At 44.6% G+C, this 18,672-nt stretch overlaps 1 long non-coding RNA gene across 2 annotated transcripts in view; it reads left to right on the top strand.

The window, feature by feature from the left end:
- LOC113596945 (uncharacterized) overlaps window positions 1-18,672 on the top strand; it is a 580,975-nt gene that overhangs the window by 96,913 nt on the left and 465,390 nt on the right. The window contains exon 1 of one of the 2 annotated variants that reach the window (XR_008290726.1): window positions 5,112-5,306. The exons of the other annotated variant lie outside the window; for it this stretch is intronic. This is a non-coding gene — a long non-coding RNA (uncharacterized LOC113596945). Of the gene's footprint in view, window positions 1-5,111; window positions 5,307-18,672 lie in introns of those variants that run through there. 2 annotated transcript variants of the gene reach the window in all.

The following is an 18,672-nucleotide window of genomic DNA, read 5'->3' as shown; positions in this document are numbered from 1 at the left end:
TTTCAGTGTTGACATTTAATGTGTGCCTCTTTTCGGAAATTTTGGTGCTTTAAAAAAATGTATATATTAGTTGCATACACAAATATATGTTTTTATCTGCTCCTTATCCTTGTTCTCCGTATTTGGGTTTCTTAGCTGTGCCTAGGAAGCATTATCCGCAACCCTGCCCCTCACCGTTGTGCCAGAACCATCTGTCACTGGGTTGCATTTTATTGTCGCTCCTGAGGCCTGATTTTATCAGTTTTTATCAAAATGACTTTTCTTTTTCAAAATAAAATGTTCTTATTTGAGCATGTGTGCTCGGCAGTTAGAAGCACGCATTACTGCCGGCGTCTTACAGGCAAACATGGATATAGGACGAAGAAGCTGGGGTGAGAGTCTTATTTATAATATTTTTAATATGTTCATTTCTTAACATGGTATGAGACGACTCTTGTGGTCTTGGAAATAACAAAAGTCCAGTATCACATAGCCATGCCCTCATTTACGAATTTTTTTCAAGAAAATGAACCTGCTCTGTGGGTTGGAAATTGGAGGACGCTGACTTTGATGAAATAAAACCTGAAGCACGTTCCCTGGACCGGAGGGGCTCTCAGCAGGTACAAAGAGGCGAGAACATCAATGAATGAGAGCAAAATAGGTGAATAAATACAATGGCACACCATTTTCTGTTGCCTAATGAGACAATTATGGTTTAGAATTTTATAATTAACTGTGACTCTGGAGTTTGTTTTGTCCAGAAAAGAAACAACAACAGTGATCACTCACTCTGGAAGAATACCTTTAGATATTTTCATTAAACCCCCAAACAAATAGGATACTGTATCACATTTGCAGGTGAGAAAAATATCCAGGGTTTCACCCACTCACCTGTTATTTAGCCCTTACTAAGTAAGTGTCAGAGCCTATACTCTGCACAGTACAGACAGTCAGAAATTAGACTCATTGACCCTGATTTCATAGAGCTTAGTCGGGTAGGTGTGCAATCCGTGTCAAATAATCACACACACAAAACGTGTAAGGGTTTAGGACACATGACATTTGCTGTTGTCAGCATTCAGTAGTGGACTTTGTCCTTGTTGTTCATTCAGGAAGTGTTTTAGAACTTTGGCTTGTGGCCAGGATTTGTCCTCTGGCTGGAAATACCACCCAAACAAGTCAGACACAGATCTTGTCCTCAGGGGAATTACAAGCTAGTAGATCCTTAGAAAGGACAGGAAATATGCTGGAGGTTATACATTTGGGAAATAGGGAGCTGAAATTCCAAAATTAACACTTACTCTGATGCCAAAGCCCATCGTCCTCTATCTCACACACCTTTCCTAAGTTCACATGTGTTTTTGTGAACATTGGTCTCTTTGCTTGGGTAGCTGCCCCGCAGGTGAACGTCCTTCCTGTGTTGGAGAACTCCCCACACTGTGTGAGTCTACAGACACTGAACACACAGGTACTTGTTTTCCAGGTTGCTGTGCAGAAACAGGTCGGGCGTGTGGTCTTACCAATTCCCTATGCTCATCTCCATTTCATTTAGGGTTAGGTGTCTCAAAGGAGGGACCATGTGTGAGTGTGTTGACAGAGAAAACACCTGGCTTTAGGGGATCACAGTCACGGAGTCCAGTTTGTGGCTCTCGCAGCCACAGAGTCTGTCTGTGGCTCCGATATTCAGCCACGGAGTCTGTCTGTCGCTCTTGCAGCTACCGAGTTCATTTGTGGCTCTGATATTCATCCACGTGTGGTTCTGCTGTTCTGCAGTGGAGTCCAGTCTGTGGCCGTGATAATCAGCAGTGGCAGCAGGAATGGTCTCATTGTGCTGTGGTTTTGACTCTAGTTGTCCCTTTTTCTTACTACAATTGAGTCTGGTTCTCCCTCTTTCTCTCGGCTGATGAAATCATCTCATAGCGTCATTTTCTATTACTTACAACCAAGAGTCCAGGCTAATTCACTTTGGATTATTTCATTGCAAACACCAACATTGCCTGGCCAACAGTGGGTTGGATGACAGGGAAATGAAATTTGTTGTGTGCTAATGCGGAGTTCTCTATAATTTCCTCCTTCCTTCCTTTACTGTAGGAAAAGGTATGTTAATAAGAAAGTATTGAAAATGCTTTCAGGACCATTGACTTGTGTCCTGGCAAAGATAATCCACTTAGAATAATTTGGCTTATTGAAACCTATACATTGATTCGCCCAAAATGAATGTCTACAAATATCCAGACTTTAACTGATAGCATCTTCAAGACAATTGAAATCAGTGATAAACCAGAGATACTTTCACTTTCCTTTTAGTCTGCTCCTAGTAGTTGTTAACCTTTTATTCTTATTTTGTAACTTGTCTTTCAGATTTTTGTGTGAACATAATCATTTTAAAAATGTGAAGTGAAAAATCTGTCAGTCTTTAACCTCATATCACCAAATAACTGAGCGCTTGTGATTTTTTTCACTTCTCAACCAGTAACTTTGATATCATCTGCATACAGCCTAAAGAAAATGTCAGTCAGGGAATTTGTCGATTCTCAGAGCTGTGTTCTAGCAAAGGAGGTTTCTAACCGCCCCTGCGTTTGTCTGTGCTGACTGGTTTGCTTACCAATGCCTCGTTTACCTTGTGATTTATGAGGAATTCGTTTTTCTGAGTTTTCACTAACATTAATTTACACAAACCTTCTTTGTGTTGTTGTTGAAATTTAAAAGAGCTTTATGTTTTCCCCCAGCAAAGTTTGTCAAAATAAATACCTATCTGGCTAAGTAGAAATTTTCTGTGATACTTATTCATGATAGAAATTGGTAAAGACTCTGTTGATTCAACGTGTTTAATTATAGGACCACATTAATGGTTCTGAAAAGAAAAATGGTTACACTGTCCACATTGTTCATTCTGTCAGCCTTTCGGATCTTTCAAGGATATTGGGGAGCCCTGGCCACTGGGCATGTGGTCTGTTGGTTAATACCAGGACATGTCAACCACCACATCTTAATCACATGCCGGTTAAACTCTATATGCAGTAATTTGGATATTTCTAGGTATCTGGGTGTTTGATAGATGGATACCTAAGCAATTAAAACAAATTCCAAATCTTTATCTTCGAAGCCTATGTTACCATGAACTGATGCCTTTCATGGCTTATCTAAAGTTCATGGAGAATAAGGAAAAGTGCTGTTATGTCAGTGTCCAATAAAAATAAAGTACAGCACATGGATAAAAAGATACATCCTGGTCCCTAACCCTCAGATACAGGTAAACATCTCTATGTGAAAGCCGATGCTAGCAGAGCTTTGTATCAGTTCCTTCTTGCCGCATTTACTCCATTGCCATCATCACCGTGTCTCTGAGTTCATCAGCGTTAGCTTTGGTGTTTCTTTCTTTTGGATCAGTTTCTTTGGGAGTGATGTTTTTCAGATTGACTTCACGTACTTTTAGCCGTATTATTTATTTACGTTTTCACCATAGCTTAATGTACCAAAATACGTGAGTGATATTGATCCTTTGTCCTGAGTGACATTCTGTGCTGCAGTTAATATTTTGTAAGATAAAAGCTATTCACAGTAAGTTTGTTTTAATATTAAACCAAAGACTTAATGAAACCTTTCTACCTCAGATTTAGAGGTGGGGACAAAAGAGGTCCAGAGAACTTCAACAGGAGACCAGCATGCATGACCAGTGCCTTCATCCATTCTCTGCCCTCGTTTTTTTCTTGCAAGATCTCTAAGTGAATGAAAGGCCTTTGTCTTCATCTGTCATTGGGGAAGGTTTAGTTTCATTCTCTTCCAGAACGGAAGGGACTCACGGTGCCCTGAGATGTACCGAGTCTCAGCTTCCTTCTTGTTTTATTACAGATACTAGTACTGCAGTAAGCTTATATTTGCTTGTGCTGTTATGTGTTGCAAATACTTACACAAACGTTATCACTTTGTGTGTCCCACGCAGTCTAGCCAAGTATCAGTTTTTATCTTCACTTTATAGATAAGGACACTAAGGGCCAACGAATTACGTAACACGTGATGCCTTGATGTGTAGATTCACTGTTGAGAAGGGCTGGTTCCAGAACCTGTGTCTCCAAGCTGAGTGGCCTTTGTAGTACAACACAGCATCTGTCAGTTATTATGCTTGTAATAAGTATTTACCCGGGCAAACCCCTATTTTTTGGACCCATGATAAAGCCCACGGCCACTTTTATTACCTTATGGCGCCAGGTAATAGGGATTCAAGTTTGATGGTGAAGTATCAAAAATACTGCTTTCTAGATATTGCGGTGTAGTGAGTGCAGGTGGGAGCAGTTTGGTCGTATTGTAAGACGAGAATCAAATTCACTTCGGTATCAGAGAATTAAATCTCTGGGATCTCTCAGTCTCAATGGACGGCAAACTGACCCTTTAGTGTTGCTTACTTACAGCTTTTCTCAGAGTTAGCTTCTTACGTATGGGGACCGATTCCAGCTTTTCTCAATCATCTTAAAAGAGTAAATATGAGACTATAGAATAACAGTGCTGTTCAGTTGAATTGCATTTTACAGGTTTTTAACAGCCTGATCTGATAGGAATCCTGGGGGGCGGGAGTGGGTGGGTGATGGAACAAACAGGTTTTAGAACTCTGGTTTTAGAGATGAAAAACTGAGACGAAGGGGCTCGTCCAAGCACACCGATCCTGAGCAATCATCTTGGGGCTAGAACTCCGTTTTCCTGACCGTCGGGTTTGCATCTCTTACCTCCCTACCCCTGCCTCTCTCCACCCCCCCCCCCCCCCAGCCCCAGCCCTACCGGGGTTGGGGGCTATGCCAGCGCTCCCGGCAGGTGGCGTTTTGGGATAGTGAAGCGGCGGCCACACGGTTTTTATCAGTTCTGTTCAAGAGAGGATACGTAGTCTGGACACGAGCCTTCGTGTCATCAAGCGGTCAGAATTCCTTACGGTAAAACTCAAACCCTCGTCCTCAGGTGACGTGTAAGTGAACGTCTGTACCGCGTGGCCCTGGGTGCTGCTCGGTGCCCTCCCTCGATTGAACCCTCCCCCCGTGGGTCACGCCCACGCCCTCGGGGGTCCTCGCCGGGCGGGCCGTCCCAGTCGTCCGGTTTAAGATCACCTGCCTTGAAGCAGAAGCGTGCGCACCGGACAGGATGGCCGACAGCTGGCCGTTTGTCCGCTCACAGCCGGCCTGTTGACGCGTGGCTCGCCCGTGGGAGCCGACGGGTCGGGATCTCGGAGTGCGTCTTCCACGACGCAGACGACGTGTGGAGGACGGCACAGCTCCGTCCCCGCAGAGGAGGACGCGCCCCTGGGGAAAGGAGGAAGGCGGCAGCCACGGGGAGCACACCCGGTGAGCGCGCGGAAGGGGGGGGGGGTGCCCGCCGATGCACCTGCGCGGACCACGCGCCCCGCCTGAATTGGCACGTGAAGGACGGACGGGTGCCCGGCCGGGCTGCCTGCTCAGGTCGCGGGGCCATCGGCTGGTCGGTCGGGGCGCCTCCTGCTAAGCTGGCGCCTGTGGGCGGGGGCAGGTCCCCAGCCTCTGGCAGCTGAGCGCGGGCGCGCGTGGCGCGAGCAGCCCTCGCTCGCGGAGTTGCACCCGTCAGCCCTCCTGCACCCGCAACGTGTCCGTGTGCACGGCCGCTTCTCCCTTATTCGCGGGCGAAGAGGACAGAGGGCCCTAAGACGCCCTCTTCAGCCTCCGAATCTTTCAGAGCGATCCTCATCCAAAAGTCGTAGCGCCCTGCTCAGAAAATCCACCTGTGCAGCCAGCCCTGCAGAGACCTGGAGGCGGGTTCGGTTGTAGTGGCCGCAGGCTCCCTTTTGGCCGCGTCCGGCGTCCTACTGCAGGGTGTCCTCACTGCCCCATCAGCGGTGTCCCGCCTGCGGGCCGGCCTCCACGGCGCTCCCGGACTTCAGCCCCGCCTGCTCTTCCCGTTTTCCTTCCCTTAGCTTCTCCCTCACGTTCCCTGTTTTCCTGTCCCAGCAACAGCTTTCTCCTCCAAGGCCTTCTGCTCCTCCTGCTGCCTCGTGCCTCCTTCCCACGCTGGGGGCTACCCTGGATTCTTCCAGGAAGTTCCTATTCGGATGCATCCTCTCTCCGAAAGTTTTTTCTCCTTGCAAATGGGCAGGGGGTCACCCATTTAATCCCAGTCACAGACGTCGGCAGGTTACGGCCCACAAGGGTCTATTGTGAGGGGTTCTCCGTATTTCTCAAGCCTTCCTCGGAAGCAGAATCGGCAGGGCTCTAGGTGTTGGGGGACAGACGTTTTGTTGACAAAGGGTCATTTTATCAGGCTCCAAGAGCTGACCCAGAGTGCTTTCTCTGTGCTTAATGAGCGCCGTTTGAGAGCTCAGCCGGCTCTGTAGTGAAGATTCAAAGAGGCATGTTCTGTGTTTATATTTCCAGCACTTTGTTTCAGAAAGATGCAGGGCGACGGTCCATTCCCTTCGCAGCATTGTAATTATCTTAATGATGACTAACTCACCAAGCTCTTTCTGTACAGTCATCAAGATTCTTGCGGTTGCCGCGTCCAAGAACTTTGTCAGATTGCAATGTCCCCCAAATGTGATGGTCCTCAGAACATGTTAGTCAGCTAGCATGACACATCCATTCCAATTGTTTTTCTTCATTTGAGTTCCAGAAATTAGGAATAAACCTTAAAAATGATTAGGGATCATAAAAAATTACAGGAGGTATTTGTATGTTTTCTTTATTTTGAAGCTACTAGGATGCATTTCCCTTTGTTTAGCAAATAAATACTGAGTAGTCACTCTTTTCCTTAATATACTATTCCTCGAAGGTAGTGTTGTGCAAGTGTTGGGGAGGGTCTACTTAAAGTTATATCTTTTTATGTCATTAACAAAATTATTTTTATTTTTAATTTATTTTTATTAAATGTTTATCTGTTTTGAGAAGCAGAGAGAGAGAGTGAGTGGGGGAGGGGCAGACAGAGGAGAGAGAATCCCAAGCAGGTTCCGCGCTGTCCACACAGAGCCTGACCTGTGGGTTCGAACTCACAGAATCTGAGATGATGAACGGAGCCAAAACCCTGAGTCAGACACTTAACTGACTGAGCCACCCCGGCATGCTGAAAATGATGTATTTTTAAATAAAAATTCTGATACCTTAATGTAAAGTGATTGCTGATCTTGTTAAAACATTAAAAATTTTTCAAGCCTTGTGCTAATATTTGGCCCTAACGAGCTGTGTTCTGGTTACAGGAACTTGTTTACCTACAGAATCATAGGTGCAGTCAGTGTTGCTTGTTTTCATCCCAACAGACTTGGAGTGAGTGCTGACGTCTGTGTCTTAGAATTCCTCACCCTCTGAGACACACAGAACAGTGACACCAGTTACTTCCCTCAGGAAGCTCCCAGTCTAGTGGGGGAAAATAGTTCACATGTAATAGTATCTCATAATACCTATGTATTTTACTTATTTGTGCTTAGCGCTGTTTCACAGATGGGACACTGAATGTCATGAGTCGTCGTTTGCCCGAAGTCACACCGTAATGGGGTGGTCAGAGCTATGTTTCAACAAAGGTGTCGTGCGAACCGCCTGCTGAGGATTTGACCGTACATCATGGGGCACCAGAAGCCCTGAGAAAATTAGAACCTGACTTCTCTCGGACTCTTGAGTTGGGAAAATTAATGCAACGATGGCACTTCATTCTGGATAAACAATCACTGTCTTCCGATGTTTTCTATATTCATCTGTCCATTTAATCTCTTGATTGTTTCATAGCTTTTCAAGTGGGGGAGAAACAGAGACACTGTTGTGCTGTCCTGAAAACTCTGGAAAAACTGCCAGCAATTCTGGAAACGCCCAGAGTCAGTTACAAAGGCTCAGCCTCTGTTTTCTGGAATGAGTGTAGTTGAGTGCTATCCACACTTGTCAGTTGAGACAAAAGGGTTTCTGGAATGAGTGCAGTTGAGTGGTAACCCACTTGGCAGTTGAGACAAAAGGATTCCGTGTTTCTCAGTGGGCTTACATCCCCTCAGCCTCTCAAAGAACCACAAAGCCATGGGTCTCTCAACAGCCATGACTGTTGGTTCCAGTGAAAACGAGAAAAATGCTAGTCTGGGAAGTGTATGACCAATGGAAAGACGAGAACAACCAGTTACGGGCAGAAAGGTCCTCTGCCCCGTCAGAAAACACGAGTCAGGACACAGCTTATGAGAAGAAGCTCTTCTCGTGGTTCCAGCTGACCAAGAACAGAGTAAGTGGACTGTGAGGTAGTGAGGTTCCTGTGGCTGGACGTTTCCCAGAAAGCTCTGTGAAAATGTTTTCGGTAGTAGCTGAGGCAGTCCTGGCAGAGGGTGAGGGGCTGACACACGGTCTCCTTTTCCCTTTGTCCTGCTTCTCTGGCGCTCTCCCTAGGGTAATGCTTTTTGCTCCTGTCCCTTCCTTTTGCAGCTGGCGGTTTTGAAAAGTGGGTCTACGAGAGGCGGAAGGAGGATCATAAAAAGGAGAGAAGGCTAGGAGGAGGAGGAGGAGGAGGAAGGCAGGTAGGAGATAAGGGAGGGAGATGCATGGTGGTGAGGTGGTGAGGTGTTGTCCTTGGCAGGAGCGTGCCAGCACAAAATCACTCCTGTCTACCTGTGTCACAGACGTGTTGGCACAGTGTGTGGATGCCCAGTGGAGAGCTCCAGGATGTCGGGGTGTAGGGTAGGGTAGTGATGCCAGGGTGACCGCTGACACTCGGCCTGACCCCTTGCACACCTTTTGCCCCCACGGCCTGCACCGAGCCCAGTGGGGAGGCCCCGTCCCAGTACCGGTGGCCCTCTTGGGAGTAATGCTCCTAAGCTTCTGCACACAGCCTGCCTTCGGCTGTCCATGTGTCAGTGCGGTCTCTCTGCCTGGTTTCTGTGGTCTTCTCCCTGTTCAGTGCAGTGGTTGCCCTCTGACGTTACCTTTGCTTCCTTTTAGGGAAAGTGTGCCTGTGTGTTTTGGCATTGTCCAGGGAGGAAGTTGTCTAACTTATGCCCCTGCGTGCTTGCCTTGGCCCTTAAGGCCCTTTTCGTGGCAGGACATGGTCTCATGACCTGCCCTTAGGACTCTCCAGGTCCTCCCTCCCCTCCCCTCCCCTCCCCTCTTTTTCAAAGGTCCCTGCCTAAGGTCTCCAGGCTCTAGCCGGTGTGGTACCAGACTCTCCCAAAGCTTTCTTCAGGATGGCAATGGTGAAAAACTCCACCATTAAAATTAAACACTGAAAGCCAAAAAAGGCCTTCTGTTTTCTCTTGAAGTAAAGAACAATGTAGAGACTTAAAGGGCAGTGAGTGTGAGGGAATTGTGTAAGAAATGAAAGAGTGTCCATACTTGCCGCCTTGCCGGGCACATCTGTTCCCTTTTCTCGTCTCAAATCACTGCACGTCTTGAACTTGATGTACACGTGTAAGTGCCACGCGTGGGCAGTGGGCTCTGTGGGGGACCCTAAAGCCCATGCAGGGTGTAGAAAGGCTCTCCCTCGTGTGACAGCCCATGCAGGGATCGTTCCAGCGTTTTGCCGAACTTACTGTGTTTCTGCCTGTGGCTTCCTGCTAACCTTCCCTCATTGGGCCCAAGGCTCTCTCTTCAGGGAGGTCGTGCGTGTGACAAATTGCTCTGCTCTGTGGCCGGAGCCACAAGACAATATATGGGCGGTTTTAGCATTTCTCAGAGTATCTCTGAAGTTTGGAATTTTGATAACAAAACAAAATTGGCAAATATGTCTAGACTTGAATTAAATCGGAAGCAAACACTATTATGGTTTATATCTTTAGAACCACAGTTGGGACTTTGGCTTCTGTTTGGGAGGGAGTAGCTGGTATCAAAGAAATCCTCCAGAAGGAAGGAAATGTCAGATCTGGATAGAAAACGAAAACAAAACACGGCAACTGTTGGAATTAGTTTGGCAACGATCACAGCAGCCGAGTTATGTGGAGACAAGACCGAAGAGCAGACGAAGTTGCATCAGGGTGAACCCCACGTGTGCCTCTGTTTCCCCCCATGTTCATCGGTGAATCTCAGCGATGGGGATGAAGGCGAAGGAGACCGTCAGTCGTAGAGTCCTGCCGGTCTTGTTGTGATGGGGAGAACGCATTCCGGGAAACCAAGGCAGCCAAAACGCGAGAGGAAATGGTCCTCGAGGAGAGTGCACTGCAGAGACACGAGCCTCACATTGTGCTGGCAGCTTTGCCTGTGGCCTGTGCCACCCACACACGCATGCACACACACCACACACATACACACACACATATACCCCACACACACCACACACACCATGGAGACTCAGGAAAACACCTCAGTTGAGATCTCAAAGGGCTACGTCGGCAGTAAGAGCTGCACCATAAAAACCTAAGTACCACGTTGAAACGTAAAGACAATGTGGAACTGAATAGGGCTAACAAAGCCTGCACCACATCAAGGTGATCTGGTCACCCTTCAGTGGCTCGTGACAATTATGCTAAATTCTTTTTGCTGGAAGATCGTATTATTCACTATCACTCTAGTGATTGTTACCTCCAAAGCCAAGTTAAAAAAAAAAAAAAAAGTTGTCACAGAAGGAAAAAAAACAAAATTACCAAAAAAGAAAAGGAAAAAAAAAAAAGACAAAAAAGAAAACTAAAAAAAAAAAAAAGACAATAGTAAAACACCTGTAAGAGATTTGATTATTGTAATTACCAGGCACAAAACTTCAATATAACTATGATTAATGGGTTTGAGTAGTAGAGAAAAAAATGGAGAATTTACCCAGAGAACTGCAATCCGCTTAAATAGTATAAATTCTAAAAACATATATAGTAACAAATTAAGACAGTGATAAAAGTTAAAATAGTAATTTAGGCACAATAAAACCAAGGATTAGTGAACTAGAAGTTGATTCAGCAAGAAATTCCTAGATTGAAGTCCAAAGAATACAAAAGATGAAAAAGAAAAGATTGTAAGAGCCAGATACAACGTAGTGAAGTCTGGAAATTTGTGTCATTAGAGTCTTTGAAGACAGGCAACAGAGAATTGAAGGAAGCAACATTCACATAGCTTTCAAAATACCTCAAATAACACACAAGACACACACACACACACACACACACACACACACACACACACTTGTGCAGACCATATAAAAAGTCCTGTTTCCTTCAAGGGTGAAATAATAAGACAGCAAAGTTTTTATCAGAAACAGTACAAGACAAAGAGATGTTATCCTAAAACACTTGAGAATAAATTAAGTCCCACTTGAGAATTATATTCCTTCAGAGAATAAAGAAAATAAAGTCCTTCATAAACAAAGAACAGAGATTCATCTTGGAGTGACCACACTAAAAGAACTATGAAAAGATGTTATCATCGAGGTAAAAAGAAAAGAATATTCACTGTTTAAAACAATAATAATGATATGTTGTGGGGTTTAAAAAATGTAGAGAAATCACATAAAGGAAAAGAAATGAACAGAGCCAGGAAATAGTTCAGGTTGTGAGTTCCTTGTGTTGTCAAGGCAGTAGGGAAAGTATTCGTTTGAAATAAGATCTAATAAGTCAAGGATACCTATAGTTATATTTAGGTAAGCCACTAAAATAATTAAGTAAAAAGTCATAGGAGAAAATAAAGTGAACGGTTTAAAAATCCTAAATAAGAGGGCCGCCTGAGTGGCTCAGTTGGTTTAGTGTCCAAATCTTGATTTCAGCTCAGGTCACAGTCTTATGGTTTGTGGGATCAAGCCCCATGTTGGGCTCTGTGCTGACAGCGTGGAACCTGCTTGGGACTCTCTCCCTCTCTGCCCCTTACCTGCTTGCACATGTGTGCTCACTCTCTCTCTCTCTTTTTCAAAATAAATAACTAAACCTAAAAATTTTTTTTTAATCTTTTTTGATGTTTTTTTTTTAATCTTTTTTGATGTTTTTTTTTTTTTTAATTTATTTTTGAGACAGAGAGAGACAGAGCACGAGCAGAGGAGGGGCAGAGAGAGAGGGAGACACAGAATCTGAAGCAGGTTCCAGGCTCTGAGCTGCCAGCACAGAGCCCAACGCGGGGCTCAAACTCACCGTGAGATCATGACCTGAGCTCAAGTCAGATGCTTAACCAACTGAGCCACCCAGGCACCCCCAAAAAATTTTTAAATAAGAGGGGATTTAAAAGGAACAAAGAACAAATAGGATAAGTAGGACACTTAAGTGGGACACTTTAACATGGTATATTTAAAACTGAATATATCAGTAATTATATTACATATAGATATATGTATTCAAAACTAAAGACAAAAAATTTCGAGTTGGAAAAATCTCAACTACTTTGATAGGTTATAGACAGTAAGTTATGTCCTGTAGAAGTCTGATGTAGCTTAATAAATTTATATACAACTTGGACTAAGGACAAAAACTATTGAAAAGATTGACATTTCATCAAAATAAAATTTTCCATTCATCTGAAAGTTAAAATAATTCTAAATTTGTATGCTGCTCATGCAGTAACATAGACAAAAATGGTCTAATAACACAGACTCAAAGTACAGAAGGCAAATCTAACAAAAGGAAGAGAAAACATGGAAAAGATAGAATCATTGGAGCCTATGTAAATGTTAGGACACGTAGGAAATAAATCATTAAGGATGAAAAATATAACATTCGTAACCATTGACATAAGTGAAATAAGTAAAAGATTGCATCAAACAACTGAAGAGTAAGTATACATCAAACAGTTTTCAAAGTAGACGATACGCTGGATCAGAAAAAAATCACTACGTTTCATAGGATTGAAGTTCTTCAGAGTATGCACTTTTCTTAGAGGAAAATCATGCAAGAAGGCAATATGAAAAGATTACTTAAAAAATTCAAGTATTTTCAGAGTAAGCAATAAACATTTACAATAACCCATGAGTCGACAATATTAAGTTTTAAACCTGTGGGATTTAGTTAAAATCTGCGAGCAGTGGGAAGTTTATAAGTGTAAATACTTCTAATGGACAAAAATAGAGACTTTAATATTGTGATTTATGTGTTCCTCTCAAGAAGGTAGAAAAGGAACAGCAAATTAAATACGAGTAAATCAGTAGAGAAGAACAGAAATAAGAACAGAAGTCAGTGAAAGAAACAAGAGAGAAAATTAAAACTAAAAGTTGTGTTTTTGAAAAGGCTGCTGCAACGCGGTAGACCTGGAAGTGTGTAGGGAGAATTCTCTTCCAAAGGAGTTTGGGTCTGGGGGTGCTTGGCCAGCTCAGGAGGTAGAGCGTGTGACTCTTCCTCTCGGGGTTGTGAGTTTGAGCCCCACGTTGGGTGTAGAGATGACCCACAAATAAAATCTTAAAAAAAAAAAAAGAGAAAGGACTTTGCGTCCTGCTGTAGGGGTGAGGTGAGGAGAGTCATCCTTTGTGGCCTCCTTCAGGGTCTGCCCCACCTGTAGAGATCCATGTGCTCTAAATCATTACCATCCTGGGGCAGCTCAGAGCGCTCGAGGCAGATATGTAAAGTCTCTACAATTTGAACCTGCTAGGGGGTAACCCTTGGGAAATTCTCACTTAATTCAGCCTGCCATGTTGGTCAAGGTTTCGGCAGGCCAATATCATAATATTCATTCCCTATAAATTGCGTTTGTGGGCTGGGAGGAGTTGAAGAAAGTGGGTAAGAAGATGCATAATTTTTGAAGTTGTGCTTTGAAGTTGGATCCTCCAGCAGCCACCTGACAGTAAGAGTCCCAGTGCTGCAGGTTGGAGCACAGGTAGACCTCCCAGAAGGTGGTGGCCCCCTTGCCAACCGTTTCGCTCCTGGTGAACTAAGAGGTGTAGTGTGGGTAGGGAAGGCAGCAGGTGTTTGAAACGCACACAGGAAATGGCGGCTGTAAGGCTGACATGCGTGTCTGGCTCTTGGCAAATGCCATTGAGGTCCCACAGAAAGGTAATGCAGGGGGGAGTCCTGGGAAACTGAAAGCCCGATGTGAAAGCCTGCAGTGAGAGGAAGAGAAAGCTGAGGATCAAGTCAGCAACTTAACAGAGAGGCCTGCCTCAAAGACAATTCATTGCTTACCAAGGCTGTCCTATTATGTCAAGGTCATTTTCCCTGGCTGAAAAAAACGAACACCCTGGGGCTTTGACACACTGGATGAAGACAGCAGTGTGGATGCATGTGACTTTCTGTCTTCCCAGAATCCCTCTGAGTTCACAAAAGTAGCACCTCCCTCCAGAGCCGACGTGCCTTGTTCCCCACCTCTTATGTTGGAAGACGGCTCCGAATCAGGTGTGCGGGATCCCACCTTCCATCGTGGCCACCACTCCTATAACCAGGGTTAACTTGTTGCATAACCTGGGTGGTTTTAGAGCCCCTGAGAGCTGCAAGAAATGGATGTTCTATTCCAGGATGTCCTGGGGGAGTAGGAGCAGGACTGTATTCTGAGGGTGCTAAGTCAAGAGGCAAGAAAATACAATAGGAGGGGAATGAGTTTATTCACTTGGAAATGCTCTCCTGGGATGTAGGATTTAACACAAGGGAGAAAAGGAAACCAAAGTGCTCATGAAAGTGGGCATCTGGGATGGGACACGGTATGTATGCCAGGTCAACCACGTAATCATGTTCTATGGAAAGGTGCAAAGGACATGCTGCTTCCAAAGGTTTTCATGACAGGGACCCCAGAAATGCTGGAACTTTATGGTGATTTTACTCTGTAAGCCTGGCTCTTGGAAAGACTGTTATAAAATGCAGCTAGCTGATAGTAACAGGGATGAGAGGACCTCCCTCAACACTGGATAGGCGCTGGGGTTAAATACTAACTCTAATAGGCTACAGTGATCCTATTAGCTAACAAGTTGAAGTGGAAGCCAAGAGATCTGACGGACAAAGGGTTTTGTACATGGCATCCTTGAGGGCGAAACGGGCTGTGTGCAAGGGTGCCACTCAGCTCTTCTCAAAGAAGAAGGCAGAGATTGATGAAGGGAGGCTGAGGGCAGCTGCCTCGGTAAGAAGCGGGGGTCCCTTTCTCACTTTGCTAACTTGAGTCTCTTTCTCACTTCCCTAACATTTCAGGGGCCCCTGGGACACCTACCTGAACTGACGCTGATCCCTGGAGTCCCTTTCAAAGTATCATCATGGCTCCCTGCCAGGGTCTGGTCCTTTGGGGCCAGATGATATAGAGAGTCTTGACAAAGTTGTAGCTTATGGTGGATCTCTTGGCTGTGTGGGTTCATCCAGGAGCCATTTTTCAGTTTCCTAAATGTGTAATTAAAATACTTAGCAGTTGGGACGCCTAGGTGGCTCAGTCGGTTAAGTGTCCGACTTCGGCTCAGGTCGTGATCTCGTGGTTTGTGAGTTAAAGCCCCACATTGGGCTCTGTGCTGACAGCTCAGAGCCTGGAGCCTGCCTCCCTCTCTCTCTCTCTCTCTCTCTCTCTCTCTCTCTGCCCCTGCCCTGTTCATGCTCTGTCTCTCTTTGTCTCTCAATAGTAAATAAATTAAAAAAAAATTTAAAAATGCTTAGCATTTGGTAAAATCTGATGCCTTAGCCTTTGGAATAAAAACTGTCACACTGGGGAAGACAAAGTCATAGACTCTGGAACTACTTCATCCTTCAGCCAAGATAGTAACTAAAAACCACTCTCCTGCTCCAGTGTGATAGGGGAAAATGGGTATGTAAGGTTAATTTGCCCCCGCCCCTTTTTTAATGCACCCTGCTCTCCTTCCGTGGCTCCTTTCCCCAGGACCTTAAAGTAACTCACCTACTCGGTTTCAGCACACTCCTTACAGGGATTCTTGCCCCCGGTCTTCCGTGTCCTCTTGTTGCGCTAGAGTGGTCATTCTAACACAAGTCTAGTCCGATAGCTACTCCTCTTCGGCATCCATGCACGCTTCACTTTTGGGTTAGGTCAGAGGTCTATAACCTGGCACGTTCCAGTAGTGTGCATTTTGGAGACCCCTCCGCTGACCTCGAGTGTGGACTGCCATGGGGCTCTCCTTCATATCTTCCCAGACCACCCTGTATGTCTGTACTATAGCTTACCTGTTCCCTCCGGGCATCCTGCCCACTTGAAATTATACTCGGAGGCAAGGAGCCGTGCCTTTCTTACCTTTCTTCCCAGCGCCTTATCTTGCGGCTAGTCCTTCGTCAGGTGCTCGGTACACGTATGAAGGAGTCCGTGCTTGCAAAAGTACCTAGACCACATTAGCAGGAAGAGTCAACAGTGACTGGCTAAATCCATTAGTTGAGTACTGCCAGCAGGCACAGTGGAGGGGGCTACCAGGGTGATATTTGCTTTAGGGATGCGGGATTGGCTTGTTGTCTTTGCAGAATTTATTTGCTTTCATAATTAATTTTTAGCCTGGGCTAACATTAAAATTAGTTGTTCTCCCTAAGGGCATGGAGGATGCCAGTAAATGATGTCAGGGACAATTTTGTCGGAGCAGAAGCTCTAATAATGTTGCAGTGGCTAATTCATATGCAGGTGGTGCAGTTGGCTGCGATAGCCATGCTGATCGATAATGAAAAGGCACGTTAAGTTCTCTTCTGTGCAAGTGACACCTGCCCATGAATTCTTGCCACGTCGGTACCCGGAGGACACGTATGTAGCCCTAGTCTCATTTCTGAGCCCAGAGGTTGGAAAAGTGACCATCCACCCCTCTGTCATGTGGTGGGATATTCGGGACAGGAGGACTGGTCCCGATCTGTGTGTGGCTACCTCCGCTGAGCTTGACTCGCAGATTTCTAGAGATGCCATATGCCAGAAATGGAAGGGTTTTTAGTATTATTTTCATTTGACCCTGTTCCCATAGGTAGTCCATAAAGTTGGTCTGCAGATATTCTGGAGCTCTAGCCAGGGAGCATCTGGAGCCCTCGGGCATCTTTTTCCTTCACTGAATGATGCCTCTGTGAGTGGTGTGGCCTGATAGGGTCTCCTCAGGGTCTGATTTAGTGAGGGTCACATAGCCACAGCATCAGGGACGTGGATCACAGAGGTGAACTCCAGCAGGTAGCCCACATCACGTATGCTCGTGTACCTCAGTTTTGCCAGACGTCGTGTCAACTTAGACATATAGATTGTTCTTTGGAACATTTCGTTCATTAATCCTGTTAGGTTTCCTTTTCTTCCTGAAAGTAGAAAGTAGAATGCTCACGTGAAGGGCTTGGTTATACATTGGTTATCTCTTGAGGTTTCAGGGAAAGATCATTCATTCTTTCAGTATGCTTCTGTGGGTAAATTTTGGGAAAACCATGAAACTAATTCCATTCCCAAAGTGTAGTAAAAAAAAAAATCATTCACCAACATGTTTTAATCTAGGTAAAGCGAAATAATTTCAATTAGAATTCTAAAATAATAATAAAATTTCAGGACTAAAACCTCATTTCTTGTCAGTATTTAAAGGCCCACTCTATCGTTGGAAATATTTTTAATCTATAAGTGACTATAAAAGGATATTTTAATTCCAATGGCCTCCAGTTTGTTTGAAACTGTGAAATATCCTAGTCAATTTTATTAAAGTATTTGTAAAATAATCCTTTTATCTCTGAGTAAGCAGTTTGACAGTTATAACCCAAAAGTGAGGAGCTGAGAATTCATCTCAGCCAGTGTATACTACCTGTTAGCATTCTCTGGGCAGTACTGATCTTGGTTGCAGATACAGCAATTATCGGTAATTCCTCTCTCTGTATAATTACAACAAAACGAAATTCTAAGAATGCACTGATTTATCAAAAAATATTTTTTTGGGCTCCACCTTCTATCTGAAACTGCCCAAAGCAGTGTGTTAAGAGTCTAGGTTCATTTCTGGAGAGGCGCTAAGATTCTGGGACCTAGATATTATTTTAGAGGCCCAAGTCTTGCAATTTTCAAAGTTTGTTTTTAAAATATAGAGAACAAAATCTTTGCATACATTGAAGAACTACCTTATCTTGCCCTCCAAACCTCTTAGGTTTCATTTTCAAGGAGTTTCCTTAAGAAGCCACTCAGTCAACCAGAGTCTGTAGAATTTCATGTGAAAAAAATATTAGGTCCTAAATACATATGTAAAATATCTACACCCTCAAAACTTCCGACTCCCTGCGTCTTCTCATCCCAATGGAAGATGGCATGTTTACTGCCTAGAGAGTTTGAGGATACCAGGTGCACCTGAACACAAGACAGAAGTGCCTTACCAAGACAGCACACCAGCTCGAACTTCAAAGTTAAGAATGGAAGAGAGCAAAAGCAAAATTGAAGATTAGTTGTGCTGTGAATGAGCTACCACACCAGCTCTGGAATTCCTACTTTGAGATTTCTTCTATATCCAAAACCATTACATGTCTTTAATGCTCAGTCTACTCTTTTCTTTCATTTCTGAACTTCCAGAAACACTACCCACCAGCTTAATAGTACCTTTGTCAGGAAAATAAAGGACTGTTGGGAAGTCAATTCAGTAGACAATGCCTCTGTGGTCGGTCAGCCTTCTGTCCCTGTCCCCCTGCCATAATTCCTGGCACCACTTAACTTTTTACCATCTTTGTAGTTTCACCTTTTCCACAATGCCTTGTGGCTGGAGTCACACAGTGTGTCGCTGCTTCATGCTGGCGCATTTCACTTAGGAATATGCGTTTAAGGTTCCTTCATGTCTTTTCATGGCTTGACAGCCCATTTCTTTTCAGTGAAGAATAATATTCCACCGTCTGGAGGCTTTACCTCTGATGGAAGGAAGTATAAACTGACACTGTCCAATACAGGGATGCAAGAAAGGGAATAATTGGGGCATTTTCTTTCTAAAATTTTAAACCAGCCCAGGCAA

This window comes from Acinonyx jubatus, chromosome D1, assembly GCF_027475565.1.
Source record: "Acinonyx jubatus isolate Ajub_Pintada_27869175 chromosome D1, VMU_Ajub_asm_v1.0, whole genome shotgun sequence".
Classification (NCBI taxonomy): domain Eukaryota; kingdom Metazoa; phylum Chordata; class Mammalia; order Carnivora; family Felidae; genus Acinonyx; species Acinonyx jubatus.
Note: the sequence above shows the minus strand (reverse complement) of the source record. Positions and strands in the feature narration are given on the sequence as shown.